Source organism: Phocoena phocoena, chromosome 1 (assembly GCF_963924675.1).
Source record: "Phocoena phocoena chromosome 1, mPhoPho1.1, whole genome shotgun sequence".
NCBI classification, from domain to species: Eukaryota; Metazoa; Chordata; class Mammalia; order Artiodactyla; family Phocoenidae; genus Phocoena; species Phocoena phocoena.
This window is the reverse complement of record NC_089219.1, coordinates 6783259-6803487: the sequence shown is the minus strand read 5'-3', so window position 1 is coordinate 6803487 and position 20229 is coordinate 6783259. Positions and strand designations below refer to the sequence as shown.

At 44.4% G+C, this 20229-nt stretch overlaps 1 non-coding gene across 1 annotated transcript; it reads left to right on the top strand.

Moving 5' to 3' along the window:
* The first annotated feature begins 5430 nt into the window (after positions 1 to 5430).
* Positions 5431 to 5503, top strand: TRNAV-UAC (transfer RNA valine (anticodon UAC)). Its single transcript has one exon. It is a non-coding gene; the product is annotated as a tRNA-Val (tRNA).
* The last annotated feature ends 14726 nt before the right edge of the window (positions 5504 to 20229 follow it).

Below are 20229 nucleotides of genomic sequence, written 5' to 3'. Positions count from 1 at the left end.
TTGTGATGGTTGATGCTGGCTGAAACTGACGCATGATCTGGGCTTCCTCATACCTTGGTAGCTGGATTCCTGCGTGCAGGGGGAGGAGAGAGAGAAACAAAATGGTATACACACTCACACCCCTAGCTCTGAACATCACATAGATAGCATCAGTTCTGCCACGTTCTGTTCTTTAGAATCTAGTCACTAATTCCAGCCCACACTGAGGGTGGGTGGAATCAGACTGCAACTTTTGAACAGAGGCATGTCAAAAAATTTACAGAAATCGTTTAAAACCATCTTAAGATCTTTTTTGGGGCTCCAACATTTTTGCCTATTCTGGTCCTTTGTCAAGTAAGTTAATCTTGTTTAGCTTCAGTTTCTGCATCCCTGAGTTAAGGCTGATCATTCTTGCCTCATATAAACCAGGTGGAAACGCTTGGTAAGTTAAGAAGCATTTTACAAATGTCAGGGGTTATTTTTATGATTACTATTATAACCTATCTGTTAGCCGAGCCCCCCGGCACACTCATCCCAGAACGCAACCCCCCGCAGGCCTCTTTCTCTTTACCAGGATGTGTCCAATGCCCTGTGGCAGTGACTGAATCTTCAGGAGGTTCAAGATGTGGCCCCAGCAGGTCCTGTGGCTCATCCAGCCTGGATATTTCATACAGGAGCTCACCAGGATTCTCCCCCAGAATGATGATTCCTCCCTCCTAGATCACATACCCCATCTAGAGGTCTTCTCCACCAGCCTTGCCCATGAGCCACAGATAAGCCTGTCCTGAAGTGGAAGACCAGGTCTCATGGTGCTGGGCCCAGTTGGTGGTACAAGAGCAAAACAATAAAGGAGACACCCACCACAATGTTGGCCAAGTGAGCCCAGGGTCATCCAAACACATTAGCTGCCTCTGGAGTAAAATAGAACATGGTCTGGTGCATTTGTCATTGGTAGGAGTGGACGTGTAGTCTGAGCCTGGATAAATGTGACTCGCTTCTACCCAATAGAATACAGCAAGATGATGGGATAAGAAGGGAATATTATGAACAGTTTTATGACAATAATTTGGCAACTTAGATGAAGTAGACAAGCTCCTCAAAAGATACTAAGTGCCAAAGGCCACACAATAAGAAATAGATAACCTGTATAGTCCTCCATCAACTAAAGAAATTGAACTCATGGTTAAAAACCTCCCCACAAAGGAAACTCCAGTCCCAGATGGACTTACTGGTGAATTCTACCAAACATTTAAGGAAGAAATAATACCAATGTGACACAAACTCTTCCAGAAAATTAAGAGGAAGGAATACTTCTTAAATCACTTTAGAAACTATCATTACTCAGATACCAAAACCAAACTAGAGACAGAAAACTACAGACCAACACCCTCATAAGCATAGATAGGAAAATTATTAACCAACTTTAAATAGAATATAGTAAAGTGTTATAAGGACAATAATATATCCTGTCCAGGTGGGATTTATTTTAGGAACACAAGGTTGGCTTAATCCTCCCCAAGTTGATCTATAGATTCAACACAATTCCAATCAAAATCCCAGCAGGACGTCTTGGGGGGGCATAGAAATTGACAAGCTGCTTCTACAGTTTATGTGGAAATGCAAAGAAGCTAGAATTACCAAAACAACTTTGAGAAAGATGAAGTTGGAGGACTAATATTACCTGATGTCAAAATTATTATAAAGCTACAGTAATCAAAATGGATTTAGATATAGACAACTGATTTTTGACCAAAGCAATTGAATGGTGACAGGGTAGTATTTCTAACAAATGTTCTGGTGCAACTACATCCACATGCAAAAAATAAAAAAGAAGAAGAAGAACTTTTATCCATACTTCACATCATATATAAAAATTAACTCAAAATGGATGATGGGCCTAAATTAAACTTCTAGAATAGAACATAAGAGATAAATATTTGTGAGCTTGAGTTGCATAAAACAACACCCAAAGCACAATCCATACAAGAAAATGTTGATAAATTGGACTTGGACAAAATTAAGAATTTCTGCTATTTGTAAGGCACTGTTATGAAAATGAAGAGACAAGACAAGTATTTGCAAATCATATCTCTGAGAAAGACTTATATCTAGAAGTATAATGTATAAAGAACTCTCAAAACTCAATAATAAGAAAACAAACAACTCCATTTTTTAAATGGGCAGAAGATTTGAATAAACACTTCCCCAAAGAAGGCATGTGATGGTAAGTAAGCACATGAAAAGATGCTTAAATTATTAGTAATTAGGGAAATGCAAATTAAAACCACAATGAGATACCTCTACCTACCTCTCAGAATGCCTAAAATTAAAAAGACCAACTACATCAAGTATTGACAGGGATGTGGAGAAACTCTTGCTGGTACACTGCTGTTAGGAATGCAAATGGTACAGCTACTTTCAAAGACAGTTTGCCAATCTCTTCCAAAGTTAAACATACATCTACCATACGATCCAGCATTCCCTCCTAGGTATTTACCCAAAGAAATTAAAGCATATGTCCATACAAAGGCTTGTACACAAATGTGCATAGCAGGTTTATTTGTAATGGCCCAAAACTGGACACAGTATCAAAGTGCATCCCTAGGTGAATGGATAAACAAACTGTGGTATATCCATACAGTCAAATACTATGCAGCAATAGAAAGATATGACTGCTGACACATGCTACAGTATGCATGAATCTCAAAGTAATTCTGCTGAATGAAAGAAGCCAGACAGAAAAGTATATCCTATATTATTTCACTTATGTAAAATTGTAGGAAATGCAAACTAATCTATAGCGACAGAAAACAGATCAGTGGTTGCTTGGAAGAAATTTGGGAATGATGGAAATGTTCGCTATCTTCACTGTGGGGATAATATCATGGATGTGTACAGATGTCAAAACATCAGATTGTGCATTTTAAATAAGAAATAAAATGGCTAATAAAAACATTTTCAAAATTCACATTAGTAAACCATGCTGTCTCTTGGAGATTGTGCATGTGATGGGGAGTTGGGCTTGAAAATCAGGAGGTCTAAAGTCCACTTTGCCATAGACATCCTGACCCTAAAGCAAGTCCTTGAATTCCTCGGGATTTCTTCCCCTTGTCAGCTGCATGGGAACAGCAGCCCCTCTGTTGTCCACCCCGTGGAGATGGATCGGCCTTTGAGAGCAAAGTCTTGACCATACTCAGCACTTCTAGCAGGTGTTCAATAAATGCTTGTTGACTGGGTTTAATTCGAGGTCAGGTGAACCATGGCTCCGAGTTGTAACAGCGGCAGCCTCTCCCCGTGCAGCCTCATCCGTGTCGTTCTGAGCTTTGGGGTTCAGACCGAGTCAGTCCATGTGCCCCTGACTCGTGTCTTGTTTGAGAATGAAGAATAGTTCTTGTACTTTGCTTGGTTTACACAGACTCACTAATCTTGACACGTAAGCCCAGTTGCTGCCAAGACGTGACTCTGCAGATAAGGAGGGATGTCCAGATCAAGGTTCCCAGGAAGGAAGGGAGTGAGCCAAGTCCTCAGGGCGAGGCCGCACGGAATCCCGTATGGCCAGATCTCACTCTTTGGAATTCAGTTACACTTGGACTTGATGTGCCATGGTCGGCAGTTTGTAGGGAGGAGTGGGAAGTCCTCTAAAGAAAACTAGCTCTTAAAGAACCATACCAGTTCCGTTTTCATGCATAAAAGAAAATATTGGGGAATTCTCTGGTGGTCCAGTGGTTAGGACCCCGAGCTCTCATTGCCGAGAGCCGGGGTTCAATCCCTGGTCAGGGAACTAAGATCCCACAAATGGCAAGGCTCAGCCAAACAAACAAACAAAAACAAACAAAAAAACAATGAAAATATTGGCAATTGAAAATTAATTATGTATTAAAGCAGGACTCATAGGACCTCTTCTCATAGATACTTGATTAACAATTAATTTGCCATTCGTTGTATACTTGAATGAAGGAAGCATTCACTATACTGCAATCATGCCATAATCCAGGCTTTTTTGTAATTCACACTGTGGTGTTCTCAGCTATGCCAAGAGTGCCTGGACTGTTCTAGAAGCTTGGCCTTCACTTCCTTATCTGAACCCAGAATCACAGAACTTCGGTGGTAGAGGAACCAGAGATGGGTCCCATCACCTCCATCATTTTGCAGATGAGGACCCTGAGCCCAGGAGGTGTGGGGTGGATCCGTCCTTGTGCTAGTGGGATTGGAGTTTGCCTGAGGCGAACACGCTCCTGGTCATCAGGAAGAGCCGGCTGTTTGCACGGCTAGCAAGGTTTGGGCTCCAGCAGTCCCCCAGGGTTCTCTCCTCAAGATGTGGAGCCAGGTGGCCACTAGAAAACCCATTCAGCAGAGATTTCTTCTAGGCCCCCACCCACCCACCCCCATCTTCTGGCATCAGAGCCTCCTAGGTTGTCTGTCTGGACCAGATTTTCAGGTACTCCCCCTGCCTCTTGATAAGATCTTGGATTTCAACACTGAAAGGGGCCTTAGCTGTCTCTTAGTCCCTGTCCCCAGTAGGAATCCCTCGTTCAACATCCCTGCAGTTGTTATCGGACCTCTTCTTGAATGCCTCCATTGACACGCAGTTCACTACCTCCAAAGACAGCCCATTCCAGCATGGACTCTGGAGGCAGACTTCCGGGCTCTGCACTTGGGTGAGTTACTTAACTTCTCTGTCTCATTTTCCCATCAGAAAAATGGGGATAATAATAGTATTCGCACCTGCCTTGTAGGATTGGTGAGAGGATTATATGTGTCAACGTGTGGGGGGCAGACACCCTCCACGTGCTCTGGCTAACACTGTATGTCCATGTCTGCCTTCCCTCTCTTCACCTGAAGGCATTTTTCTGAGCCCAGGTGAGCCCAAAGAGCTGGGTGGTGGGTGCCCTGCACCGCTGGCTGATGGAGGTGGTGTGTAGATGCTCCGGTTTCCACAACCCCCGCCAGGTCAATCTGAGTGTGTTCTACATGTTTCCTCATGTCCCTTCTGGGATTAAAGCAACAGATTCCTGTTGGTAGCTGGCCCCATAACACACCCTTCATGGGCTCCTTGCTCTTTCCAGGATCATTTCTCCACTCCCTTGCCGTGTTTTCTTCCACTTTCCAAATGAACTACTTGCGCTTGACTCAGGCTCTGCTTCTGGGGAACCCGAACTAAGCCAATGTTGAAAGCACTTTGCATAGCGGCCGGCATGAAGTGCGTGCATATTTATGTTAGCAGCTGGTGTCAGCAGCTTTATGCCATAAAACGCTCCTCCTACATTGATCCCAAACCTTCCTCCTTGCAGGTGGGCCCCACGGTCCTCACTTTTGTGTTTGTCCCGTCCATTGTCCTGTCATAGACACCTTCCCGGCATCTCCGTAAGGATGCTCACCCATTACATTCCCCCTTGTCATTCAGTTTGTTGCGTTTTTATGTCAAAGTTAGATACCACCGTCTCTGGGACTTCCCTGGTGGTCCAGTGGGTAAGACTCCACACTTACAATGCAGGGGGCCCAGGTTCGATCCCTGGTCGGGGAGCTAGATCCCGCATGCACGCCACAACTAAGAGTCTGCATGCTGCAACTAAGACCCTGTGCAGCCATTAAATAAATAAATAATATAATATATATTTATAAAAAAGAGGGATACCCCCGTCTCAACCACCTTCTGTCCCCAGAGTCTGACCCTAGGTCATGCCTTCGCTCCAGAAAGGGAGCCCCGCTGATCAAGAACATTTCCACCATCATTCCCATCATCCCGATGGGAGCTTCAGAGTGGTCCAGGCCTTTGAGCTGAAAGACTTTTCTTGCTGGCAGTCTGTACGTGCACAGACTGGTGGGTGCTGGTGCCCTGGCCCTGTGCTTAGGTCACCAGCTAGGGGAGGATCTGTGTGCTTTGGTTTCTGAGAGGGACGGGTCAACACCGTTGGCCAAGGTTGGAAACAGGAGTGGACAGAGGTCAGGGCTCCTGCTGATTTTCCTGACTTGGCAATTAGACTCTTTGCTTCCCTGTGAGGGCACAGAATGTGAGCAACTAGGAGAGTCCCAGACTCCAGTCCTTATTCCCCGCTCTGCCTGTCACAATCCCTTAGTCCTCATTCTCAGGTCTTGAAAGGCTCCAGTCTCCTCAACCTCCTAGATACGTCCCAGTAATGATTTTTTTAAAAAAACACTTATAAATTTGCCATATTTCCTCTCCTCCTTCTTTGTGGATATATTTTAAAGTAAATTACAGACATCATGAATTTCATCCCTAAATACCTCATTATGGATCTTTTAAAAATAAAGTCATATTTTTATTAAATACTTTTATTTCACATAAAAAATTTTCAAATATCAGTAAGCCCTTCATATCATTTAATATTTCTGCCATGTTCAAATATCTGCAGTTGTCCCCAAAACATTTCTGTGTGTGCTCCTGTCAGGCACCAGGAGGGGCCATTGAAGTTTCTAGTTGGTTTTTTTTTTTTTTGGTTTAGCTGGGTGTATGTGTTTTTCTATTGTTTTTATTTTTGAGTCCTTTTAACAAACAGATAATATGAATTTGAACCCTAAAGCCAGGGAAGGGCCAGCTGGTGCTTATGAATATTTGCTCAAGGCCCACCTTCTCACCCTCCGCCTAGATCTGAGACCTGGATGCTGTCTCCCTTTATTGGGTGGACTTCTGTCCTGCTCTCCCTTTTGCTGAAGGTATTCTCCCCAGGGTCGCACTTTAGACAGGGGTCCCTATTCCAGTTCTCCATCTTGGGAACTTCTCCATCTTGGTTGCTGAGCCCAGAGGACAGAATCCTGGAGCTTCTGGCGCCCACTGTGAGGGACCACTTTCGTGAGAACAAGGCCAGAGGGAGGAGGGCAGGGCTGAGGGAGGATGAACTTAGTTCTGACGACATGGTGTGAGCTGGGACCCCACTGAGCCTGAATTTTTTTGTGCTTCACCTGAATTTTTCAGTTCAGTGAACCAATAGATTTCCTTTGTTGCTGAAACCTGCTTGATTTGGGTTTTCTGTCTCTGAAAACAAAAGTCCTGAATGAAATAGCTTCTTAAGGAACAAAGCAAGTCAGAGAAATTCTTCACAGGTCACTGGAGATTTAGACCCACACCCCAATGCAGACTTCTGGTAAACTAGGTAAGCGACACTAGCAATTCTCAAGTGCTACGTCAGCATGACCTGGGAGCCTGTTACAAATACAGATTCTACCCCCCACCTCCAGACCCCCTGAATCAGAAACTCTGGAGTGGAGCCCAGGAATCTGTGTTTTAACAAGCCTTCCCGATGATCCTAACCTAACACAAGGCCCTCACTCAAGTCTCACCCTTGGACCCTGTCAGAGTTCCATTTTAGAAAGGTTGTTTTGACAGCAGCTGGATTGGAATTGAGCAACCAAGTGTGGAAATAAGGAGACTAATGAGGAGGCTACTTTAGTAGCCCAGGGAAGGGATGATGGACTTGAAAGGGGTCAATGGAAAATAGAGGTAACCGGAGAGAGTTAAGAGATATTTAGGAGATAAGATCAATGGGACTTAGGAGTGGATTGGATGGCGGGTGAGGAAGAGGGAGATGTTTAAAAGGTTTGCTGTTTTGGTTTGGTTTTGTTTTACATCGTTCATTGGATGCATTGTGCTGCCATTTAGAGTTTGGGGTCACAAGAAGAATACTGGGTTTTGTGGAGGAAAACCCTGAGTTTAGTTTTGTGCATGTTGTGGTTGAGTTCCCCCAAATTCTGGGATTGGCTTTGATTGGGCCACTTGGAACCCTGTATCTCTGAAAACAATCCTTGTGGCCAACAAGGATGGAGCATGCTGACTGACCACCCCACCCAAAGCACGTGGACTGAGTGTTGGGGAGGAAGAAGAGAATTTGCTGCTCCTCACAGAGACCTCTAAGGAAGGGGGCTCTGGGTCAGGAATGGGTATTCCTGGCACCCTCAGCCAGTGCTATTGAAACACCAACTTGATCACACCACAACATCTCAAATATACGCTATAGCTACTCTTTCAACTTATATTTCATACTTTTTAATCTTGAATTCTACATTCAGGTAACCAAGACTTGCTTTCTGTTTGCATTTGCCTGGTATGTAAGTGCTCACCCCTGTATTTTTAACCTCTCTGTGTCTTATGTTTTAGACATGCTCTAGATTTTTTTGTTCTTTGATCTAATCTGAGAGTCTTTGCCCTTGAATATCAGAGTTTAATCCATTTATATTTGTTATAATCAACGTTTTGCTCTTTGGCGTCTTATTTTATGTTTTGCTTCTTATATGTTCTTGCTATTTTCTTTTTTCAATTTCCATTCTTTTGCTATATTGATTAACTTTGCTTATTTTTATATACACATTTGGAAGACTTACATCCTAATTTTATTTTACTAACAATGCCCACAGACCCCCTGAGGCCCATATAGGTGCTCAAAATCCCCGGTGTGGTTCCTTCTTCCTGTGATGGAGGGTGGGATCCACAGGTTTATCCATGCACTCAGGGCTCTCAGAGGTCCCAGGCCATGCCCCCTCAGCCACAGACAGTCCTGCCTCTGCCCACAGAGCTTGGCCCCTGAGCTGTCTGACCTTGGCTGTGTCTTCATAACCATTTCACTTTGTACCTCCCCTACCACCACCATCCTTCCAGGAACAGCCCCACTGATGCCCTAGCAAACCTTCTTCTGTGGCCCCAGAGGTTCCTAGATTCAGATCCAGAGCCCAGTAAGGAGATGAGGCTCAGTACGGTGGCCTCACGGCCCACCAGGCTCAGGTGGAGGTTCCTTTGGCTCAGTTCTGAAGCCCTTTAAACCCTTGGCTTGGACGATAGACCATGGGTCACCACAGAGAAAATAGTTTCCAACGCCTTCTCACCTTCCAGACCCTCTTTCATCACTGTATCCATGAACCCTCAAGCCAACAACCTCAGGCCCTCACGCAATCAATCCTAGCCCTCCAGCAGCCTGTGACACTCCAAATTACTCCCACCTCTTCATCCTCATCAAAACCACCATTCTGGGGCTTCCCTGGTGGCGCAGTGGTTGAGAGTCCACCTGTCAATGCAGGGGACACGGGTTCGAGCCCTGGTCTGAGAGGATCCCACATGCCGCGGAGCAACTGGGCTCGTGAGCCACAATTACTGAGCCTGCGCGTCTGGAGCCTGTGCTCCGCAACAACAGAGGCCGCGATAGTGAGAGGCCCACGCACGGCGATGAAGAGTGCCCCCGGCTTGCCACAACTAGAGAAAGCCCTCGCACATAAACGAAGACCCAACACAGCCATAAGTAAATTAATTAATTAATTTTTTTTAAATGCATTCTATGAACCTCTTTAAAAGAAAAAAAGAAAAAAACACCATTCTGGGGCTTCCCTGGTGGCGCAGTGGTTGAGAGTCCGCATGCCGATGCAGGGGACCACGGGTTCGTGCCCCAGTCCGGGAAGATCCCACATGCCGTGGAGTGGCTGGGCCCGTGAGCCATGGCCGCTGAGCCTGCGCGTCCGGAGTCTGTGCTCCGCAACGGGAGAGGCCACAACAGTGAGAGGCCCGAGTACCGCAAAAAAAAAACAAAAACAAACAAAGAAAAACACCATTCTAAACCCAAAGGAAAAGTATCACAGTCCTTCACCTTGCAAATATTTACTGGGCTTGAGCTGTGCCATTTAATTCACACTAAGATTTAAACAACTGGTAACAGCCTAATCTATGAACTCCCTGTAGTGTTTTCATTTTCAAAGAGAAGCTTGTGTTTTTTTTTTTTAGTCTTAATGATATTCTAGGTTTAATCCAACATATCTAAAACATTATTTCAACATGTAACCAACATAAAAATAATTATTAATGAGATATTTTGACATTTTTTATGCTCAGTCAGTGAAATCCCAGGACATCTCAATTTGCACCAGCCACATTTCAAGTGCTCGATAGCACATTTGGGGATTCAAAGAGAAGCATGTTGACGATAAAGGATTTTTAATCTCTGATGGTATAAACTTCTGACAGGAGCCCTGTGGTTTCTCCTCAAGTGGGAAATGAGTAGGAAAAAACTAACCTAAGAAACAGGAGGCCTGGCTCTAGATCTTGCTCTGCCATTTGGTACCCGAGGCACCTGGAGCAAATTGCCTAACCTCCTCACCTCTGTTCCTTGCTCTTAAACGTGCATGATATGGGTGCCCTATCTCGTGGGTATGAATACTGCACCCTGAAGGGTGAAGTGGAGCTCACCAGGTGGAGAGGGGGTGACGGAGTGAGAAGCACATATGACACCCTCCTTGTTGTACGTGAGGAGGGGGCACTGCCTCAGGGGACCCTTCCGTGGATGGTGGGTCCTTTCATTCTTGACAAAGGCTAGTGGTCCCATCTGGTATTTTTGATCCAGGGCCTAATGATGGCTCTGTTGGCCCACGTGTGTCTGCCTCTAAGAAGGATGTGATCAGCTGGTTTCTCCCATGTCCCCCCTGAAAGAGGGGCCAGTGCTTGAGCAGCCCACCCTGGAGCAGTGGGGGGCCTCTCTCTCCCTCAGCTTCCACCCCCAGGAGCTATCAGCAGTGGGGTGGGGAACTCTGGAGCAGGGGCCAACGGGACATTTACCATGTTTCTGGGAGATGCTGGGGTCCTGACACCCTAAAACTCAGCCTAGGGGTCTTCCTCGGTGGAGCTGAGGCTGCTGAGCTGCCCCCCGGAGAATGAACACCATGCCTCTTCCTGATTTGTTCCCTAAGTCAGTTCCAACAGTCCAACCGGTCAATGAGAAAGTGCTTGCAGCCCAGAACTTCAAGTTCGCGCTTCCCTGCTAAGATGCTGTGTGTCAGAGCACACTCTCTTGTCCCAGTTTCTTCAACTGGAAATAAACCAGGCCCTCCAGCATCCCTGGTTGCTTCAGAGGCTCCAACAAAATAAGGCGTGTTGTGTCTTAGTTGGGGATTGTGTGTTTGTGGAAAACAAAAATGCAATCATACTCGCTCAGTCAAGACCTTGGGGGGGCGGGTGGCAGGATTTCCAAGGGCAGGAAGTACAGCCCATACCAGTGGTCACCAGCAGGTCATCATCACCCCCCACCTCAGCCACACTGACCCCCTCTCTGAGGCCTGGAGGTCCTTCTCTGCTGCTCTCCAGCACCTGCCTCCTCCTTTCTGGACACAGCTGTCACTGGGAGGGCAGGGTGTCTGCTCCTCCAACATCCACTTATGTGAGGTGTGGGGTTACCAGGTGCCAGTCCTGGGCCCCTCTGCACGGCCTCATGTCAGCTGGGCCTCAAGTCGCTAACTCAGGCGTGAGAGGGGGCATCTGAGTGGCCAGCCTTGTCCATTCAGCGGGGGCAGGGGAGGTGGCCCCCCAGGTGACAAGAGGGTAGATGGGAACGGTTGGGTATCTATCATCCAGGGTGACAGTGCTTTGAAATTCTAAAAGCAGGACATAGAGGCAAGAGGGACCATAGCCCAGAGCAATCCCACGTCTTATTGTGTGAGAAAGGATGGTAGTCCAGGAACATGCATTGTGTTGTTTGTCCCTGACATGCCTGTAACTTACGGGAGACCTTTAAGGGTCCTGTGTATCCCAGTTTACCAATAAGAAAGACGGGAGGGGTGGACGGGATAGCCAAGGTCTCCTGGGCACGGACCTCGCCATCCTCAGAGTGGCCACTGGAGGGCAGCAGCTTCCCTGCAAACGCAGCCCGTCCACTCAGCCCTCTAATCCGTCCTCCACAAACACCTTTGCTTTACTTAGTTTTTCACAAGATGGCACCGACACGGAAGGCCTTTGGGGAAATTTCTGGCATTGGTGAGAGAGGAACATCAGCTGAGAACACCATGGAACAGCTAAGGGGCCGTTTCTAAGGGATATTTTGTTTCTCAAAACTTTTCTCGAGAACCACGAACTCACAGAAACCAGTTTGGGAATTCTGAAATCCCAGGGCCCGCTAAGGGGGGTGGTCTTCCCAGCTTCTGCTCCCGGGGGACCCAGCCTTGCCCTTGAGGGGGGCAGTCGGCCAGGTGACTTTCTTCCCACTGACAACCAGCAGCTGTTTTTAAGGCTGTTTAAAAAGCAGATTCTTTCTGCTTTCACCGGGAGAGGATGTGTTCTCCATCCTCAGCGGCTCCCAGGAGAAAACTTTTGGAAAACAAAATTGACAGCAATTCAGTTTAAAAAGTGTTCACAGTGACAATCTAGAGAAATAACATTAGCCGCAGATTGATACCACCTGAAGCCATTTTATTCTTTTCCTTGGGTGTCGGGTGTTCTGGGGAGTTTTGTTGTCTTAGTTGGTTTTTTTTTAGTTTTTAAACTAAATTCATCCAAATTCCTACTGTGTCGTTTGTAATAGTGAAAAGTTAGCATCATAAATTAACAGTAAGTAATAATACGATTAAACAGTAGTATTTATAGTTTCTATAAAAGTTATAAAAATATCAATTGATGATTAGAAACTTTCATTTTCAGCCTTTCAATAAGGTCTGTGGGAACTTTTGGTAACTTTTGAAGCACAACATAAATGTGAGTGAGTTTTAATTTTATGTAATTAAAATGTCCCTAGAAGCTGGGTCAATGCCGAGTCTGATTCCTGCCTAGCTCATCCCAAAGCCTCCACCAGCCTCACACCTTGTATTTGGAGTTGTGTGTCTCCCCAGAGCAATGTCTCAATTTGCTGGTGGCCCAGGGAGGCTGCAGAGAGCGCGTGGCTCATCCAGCCCAGGGGTTCATTGGAGAGGACCCTGGAGACCACCACGATTCTACCCGCAATGACAGTGCCCCCCCTTCTGCATGACACATCTTGTCCAGAGTCATTTTACAACCTCTTCCCCCATCCACAGATGCGCCTGCCCTAAATGACCACACGGCAATGGGCCCAACCCTGGTATCATAGTTCAGGGCAGGAGGGTGAAGAAGCAGCCCACTGCAGTGCTTCATAAGAGAGCCAGGGTCATCTCAAGCTCATTGTCAATCTCTAGGGTAAAGCAAAAGCTGGTCTGGTGGCTTTTGTGGAGATGTGAGTAGAGAAGCATAGCAAGAAAGAGTAAGAGCCTATGCCCTGCATTCAATGCAGGGAGAATAGCATATGCAAAGGCGCTGAGGCTGGACCATATTTGGTATGTCTGGTATGGCCAGAGCTCAGTGAGCAAAAGGGAAAGTGGTAACAGAAGCTGTCCAGGGAGTAGCCAGGAGCCAAATGATGTAGACCAAAATTAGGGCTTTGGAATTGATTCAAAGTGTAATGGGAAACCATTAGAGGGTTTTGAGTAGGAAAGTGATTCCATATTTTAAAAGGAATAAATAGTAATTAACAAAGAGTAATGACCAGCCAGGTATCCACCACCCATTTTAAGCAATGTCATTACAGACACAATTGAGGGCTGTTTCTTCCCACCCCTCCCTCCCCATGCTGGATGCAGCCACTACTCTTGTAATAGGGAAGAACAAATCTGACTCCATATTAAATCTGTGTCTTTTACTTTAACCTTTGTATTCTAGTACTTTTGCTTCCATTTAAGAATGTTGCCTATAGCCTGAAGTATATAGGATAGCCTATTCTCAAGGCTCTGACCTTTAAGGGTATAACACTTCCATTCATACACAGATAAAAAGTTGCAGAACAGAGAATAGCATCTGTCTTGTTGGAGGTTTACAGGAACATCGTGACCTGACCCACGTGGAAGGCGGCAAGAACAAAGGATTCCAACACCAAGAAGTCTGCAAGACCAGCAATGCCCCTCCCTCACCCTGCCTTTTAAAATGCTTTGCTGAAACCCTTGGGAGTTCAGGGCCTTGGGAGCACGAGTCCCCCATTCTCCTTGCATGGCCCTGCAACAAATCTTTCTCTGCTCCAAACTCTGACGTTTCGGTTTGTTTGGCCTCACTGTGCATTCAGTAACCTTCTGAATTTGGAGTTTTTCCTATGAATCACCTTTACTGTGTATTATTAAATACACCTTAAAATCACGTAGGTATATAATTCTCTTGTTATTGTTCAGCTTTTACAAATAATACAACACTGTATTTTTCCTGCTACTTATTTTGTTGCTTGTGACTTTCTACCGTGCTGGTAGGTGTAGTTCTGGTTCATTCATTCTTTACTGCTGCCCAGTATGTTGTTTTACGTGATCCTGTTAACAAATATTTCCCCTATTTTTCAATTACAAGTAACGCTGCTGCGAACACTTTTGTTTCTTGTGCATATACGCAAGTTTCTCTAAGGTAAACCCCTAGGAGTGGGGTTTCTGGGTCATAGGATATGCACATTTTGCAAGTATCATCCAAGTGCTTTCAGAGCTGTTGGAGCAGCTCACACCCCCACCAGCAGGAGGAAGTTTGCTCCACAACCTCAGCAGCACGTGGTATTGTCAGATCCCAATCTGGGGTGTGAAATGGTATCGCATTAAGGTTTTCATGTTTATTACCTTAATTACTAGTGAGATTGAGACTCTTCACGTGTTTATGGATCCTTCCCATTTTCTCTCTCTGTAAATTGTCAGTTCATCCCCTTTTCTGATTTGGTCTGGGGTTGCTGGTCTTTTTTCTTACTGATTTTTAGGATTTGTTTATACAGTCTGGACTCATTCATTCAGCACTTTTTCATTGAGCACCTTTATGCACCAGATACTCCTCTGAGGTCCTTGGAGTTCGTCGTCACGGAGCTTATATCTTCTTGGTGAATACACGTTCTTCTATCCTCTGAATTTCCTGAAAACTGCTTGCTATAGTTAAAGCCTTAATTACATCCAGGTTCAAAAAAAAAAAATTCTCTTTGCCACTGGTCCTCATGGGCAGTGCTGGGTACTCCAAGACGCCCAGAATGTCAGCTTGTTCCATGTCAAGCGGCGTTAACCCTGCTAAATGTCCTTAAATCCATGGTATGAAGACCCCGTCAACCTTCCATCTGCTGGTGTTAGGGACCAGTGATAATCAGGTCTTGGGCCCATTTGTTCATTCAGTTGCAAGATGATTCTTTCTGAACTTAATAGCTGGAACTGCTCCAGGAAGAGCTTCCTTTCACCGCGTGCGGTGGGTTGGATGGCAGCCTACCAAAAAGATACGTCCATCTAGAAACTGTAGACGTGAACTTATTGGAAAAAAGGATCTTCACGGATATAATTAAGTGAAGGGTTTTGAGATGAGATTGTCCTGGGTTATTGAGATGGACCCTAAATCCAATGACAAGTGTAATAAGAGAAAGACAGAGGGACACAGACACAGAGACGAGGAGGAGGTGAGGTGAAGACGGAGGCAGAGACTGGAGGGATGCAGCCACAAGCCAAGGGATACCTGAAGCCACCAGGAGCTAGAAGAGGCAGGAAGGATTCTCTCCTGGAGGCCTTGGGGGGGAGCGTGGCCCTGTCCACACCTTGATTTCAGATTTATAGCTTCCAGAACTATGAAAAAATACATTTCTGTTCTTTTAAGCCATGCAGTTTGTGGTCATTTGCTATAGCAGCCACAGGAAACAAAAGCAACCAACTATGAGGCTACTGTACTTTGAAATACAATTTGGACAGGAAAAGCAGGACAAATACTTGAGTCTCCCCCTCTATTTGCCGATTTACAGAATAATAAGTGGTTTCCCTGGCAACCTCCAAATTTGGCCAATGAGTTTTATTTTATTATTATTATTATTTTAATTTATTTTTGGCTGTGTTGGGTCTTCATTGCTGCACGCGGGCTTTCTCTAGTTGTGGCGCGCAGGGGCTACTCTTTGTTGCGGTGCACGGGCTTCTCATTGCGGTGGCTTCTCTTGTTGGAGAGCACAGGCTCTAGGCGCGTGGGCTTCAGTAATTGCAGCACGTGGGCTCTAGAGTGCAGGCTCAGTAGTTGTGGTGCACGGGCTTAGTTGCTCCACGGCATGTGGGATCTTCCCAGACCAGAGATCGAACCCGTGTCCCCTGCATTGGCAGGCAGATTCTTAACCATTCTTAACCACTGTGCCACCAGGGAAGTCCTGGCCAATGAGTTTTCCTTCCTTTTTTTTAGCACCATTATGAGTTCATGTCTTTCTATATATTTGCTGTGTTTCAATCCATTGCAGTTATTCTTCTTTTTCTGATATTATTCTTTTTGATGCTTAAGTTGTCCCAGGAGCCGCTTCAAGACGATCCCTGTTCAATATATGCAAATCAATCAATGTGATACACCATATTAACAAATTGAAGAATAAAAACCATATGATCATCTCAGTAGATGCAGAAAAAGCTTTTGACAAAATTCAACACTTATTTATGATAAAAACTCTCCAGAAAGTGGGCATAGAGGGAACACAGCTCAACATAATAAAGGCCATATACGACAAACTCACAGCAAACATCATTCTCAATGGTGAAAAACTGAAAGCATTTCCTCTAAGATCAGGAAAAAGACAAGGATGTCCACTCTCACCACTATTATTCAACATAGTTTTGGAAGTCCTAGCCAAGGCAATCAGAAAAGAAAAAGAAAGAAAAGGAATACAAATTGGAAAAGAAGAAGGAAAGCTGTCCTTGTTTGCAGATGACATGATACACAGAGAATCCTAAATATGCCACCAGAGAACTACTAGAGCTCATCAATGAATTTGGTAAAGTTGCAGGATACAAAATTAATGCACAGAAATCTCTTGCATTCCTATACACTAATAATGAAAAATCTGAAAAAGAAATTAAGGAAACACTCCCATTTACCATTGCAACAAAAATAATAAAATACCTAGGAATAAACCTACCTAGGGAGAAAAAAGACCTGTATGCAGAAAACTATAAGACACTGATGAAAGAAATTAAAGATGATACCAACAGATAGAGAGCTATACCATGTTCTTGGATTGGAAGAATCAATACTGTGAAAATGACTACACTACCCAAAGCAATCTATAGATTCAATGCAATCCCTACAAATTACCAATGGCATTTTTTATGGAACTAGAACAAAAAATCTTAAAATTTGTATGAAGACACAAAAGACCCAAGATAGCCAAAGTAGTCTTGAGAGAAAAAAATGGAGCTGGAGGAATCAGACTCCCTGACTTCAGACTATACTACGAAGCTACAGTAATCAAGACAATATGGTACTGGCACAAAAACAGAAACATAGATCAATGGAACAAGATAGAAGCCCAGAGACAAACCCACGCACCTATGGTCAACTAATCTATGACAAAGGAGGCAAGGATATACAATGGAGAAAAGACAGTCTCTTCAATAAGTGGTGCTGGGAAAACTGGACAGCTACATATAAAAGAATGAAATTAGAACACTCCCTAACACCATACACAAAAATAAACTCAAAATGGATTCAAGAGCTAAATATAAGACCAGACACTATAAAACTCTTAGAGGAAAACATAGGAAGAACACTCTTTGACATAAATCACAGCAAGATCTTTTTTGATCCACCTCCTAGAGTAATGAAAATAAAAATAAACAAATGGGATCTAATGAAACTTAAAAGCTTTTGCACAGCAAAGGAAACCATAAACAAGACAACCCTCAGAATGGGAGAAAATATTTGCAAACGAATAAATGGACAAAGGATTAATCTCCAAAATATATAAACAGCTCATGCAGCTCAATATTAAAGAAACAAACAACCCAATCCAAAAATGGGCAGAAGACCTAAATAGACATTTCTCCAAAGAAGACATACAGATGGCCAAGAAGCACATGAAAAGCTGCTCAACATCACTGATTATTAGAGAAATGCAAATCAAAACTACAATGAGGTATCACCTCACTCCAGTTAGAATGGGCATCATCAGAAAATCTACAAACAACAAATCCTGGAGAGGATGTGGAGAAAAGGGTACCCTCTTGCACTGTTGGTAGGAATGTAAATTGATACAATGGAGAACAGTATGAAGGTTCCTTAAAAAACTAAAAATAGAATTACCATATGATCCAGCAATCCGACTACTGGGCATATACCCAGAGAAAACCATAATTCAAAAAGACACATGCACCCCAATGTTCATTGCAGCACTATTTACAATAGCCAGGTCATGGAAGCAACCTAAATGCCCATTGACAGATGAATGGATAAAGAAGAGGTGATACATATATATAATGGAATATTACTCAGCCATAAAAAGGAACGAAATTGATTCATTTGCTGAGACATGGATAGATCTAGAGACTGCCATACAGAGTGAAGTAAGTCAGAAAGAGAAAAACAAATATCATATATTAACCCATGTATGTGGAACCTAGAAAACTGGTACAGATGAACCGGTTTGCAGGGCAGAAGTTGAGACACAGATGTAGAGGACAAACGTATGGACACCAAGCGGGGAAAGCCACGGCGGGGTGGGGATGGTGGTGTGCTGAATTGGGTGGTTGGGATGGACAGGTATATACTGATGTGTATAAAATTGATGACTAATAAGAATCTTCTGTATAAAAAAATAAATAAAATAAAATTCAAAAACTAAGAAAAAAAAAGACGGTCCCTGTGTCTTCTGGGCATGACCCCAGTAGACTTAGGTAGATTTCTTGTTTGCTGGCCAGGTTCATCTTGTATATCCTTGCCCCAGATCTGGAATCAGCCATTTCTCCAAGGAGCCCTGGTTCCTGATAGTGGGAAATAACATTGAGAGGCCACCGTCTGGATATAAGGGTGTTCATTGCTGTGGGGTTACTGTTGTTTCTACTCCTGAGTGCACAAAGCGAGGAAATACCTGCTTTTTTTTTGGCCACGCAGCACGGTGTGTGGGATCCTAGTTCCCTGATCAGGGATGGAACGCCCACCCCCTGCAATGGAAGCATGGAGTCTCAACCACTGGACCACCAGGGAAGTCCCAATATGTGCTTTTAGAAAGAGAAAAATGTCTTATAAATTATACTGATATTTCTAATTCAAATCTACAAATACAGGGCTTTTACTTAGCTTTTTTTTTTTTGAATTTTTCAATTTTATTTTATTTATTTTTTTATACAGCAGGTTCTTATTTTTACTTAGCTTTTTAAATTTTATATTTGGATCTCTATGTTCCTATGCTGAAAATCATGCTAATCTGACATAAACACAATTATTTATGTATATATAGTGACATAGTAATTACACACACACACACACATCCGTTCTTCTTGTCCTTAGGATTAAACCTCGCTAGGTATGATAGTAAAAATACTGTGTTTAAGGAAAAACTCTTCTCTCTGTATTTGTGCTACCAACTCAGTGTATGATTGTTCATTTTACTGTGTTTTTACATTTTAAGTTAACTGAAGTTTTAGGGATTTTAAAAATCCTTTAAATTTAATTTAATTTTATAACTATTTAAAACCCAAGATTCCAAGGTTAAAACTACCAAACAGGGTGCATCCAGAAAAGTCCATTTCCCAGCCCATCCTACACCCTGTCCCGTGCCCACCAACCCCCTGCTTAGGTAACCATTGTAATTAATTTTGGTTCCCTTTTCCCTTTTTTTCAACCTTTATCCAACAATGTAAAAAATGTTTAAAATGTGTAGTCCTGAGCTTCAGATGCTGAACTACAACCTCATAGACAAGTGGGGAGAGAGGGTCAGGATGGAAGTTCAGAGTTCCTCCCACCCCTGTACCACACTCCCGGTGTGGTACAGGATTAGAACACCAGGGCCCTATGGAGGATGGGACCCCCTCTCTCCTAGCACCAGACCAAGACCCTACCCACCCCACTGCTACCCTTCCTCTTCAATGGAGAAGACACAAAATTCTTGAAACTTGTACGGGAACCTGGAGCATGGTGCACGTGGCAGGCAGCTAGCTAACCAGGGAGGGTCAGCGCTGCCCCCCCTGCTTCCTGGCAGGCAGGATGTGAAGTCAGATATGAAAGTGCTTTGGATACGATGAATAACGACATGGAAGAACAAAGATAGTAATGAGAGCAGATAAAGGGATTCAGAAGAATGAGGGTGAGCTCAGTCGGAGATGAGCAGGAAGCTGAAGATGGACGAGGAAGGTCCTCCGTGAAGAGGATGGTAACTGGCCGGTAAAGGTTAGCAGCCACTCTGCGGGCTGCTCCCCAGGCTTGTCTTACTTACTCAAAACCACAGCCCTAAAAGACAGGTAATTTTATTATCCCATGTGACTAGTAATGGCAGAACTAGCACTTGAACGCACGACTAGTGACAGCAGACACCATCGGACCAACAAGGACACGACCTCAGGGAAGCCCTTACCCCTCCCCCCAGCCCCACCCCCACCTCCTCTCCCGGGAGCCCGCCTCCTCCCTCTTCTGTCTCTCTCTGACTCACTGGGCACGATCACTGCTCCAAACGTCTCCACCCACACGTTCCTAACGTAAGAGGAAAGCACCAAGTCCTAACCACCGGACCGCCAGGGAATTCCCAGGTC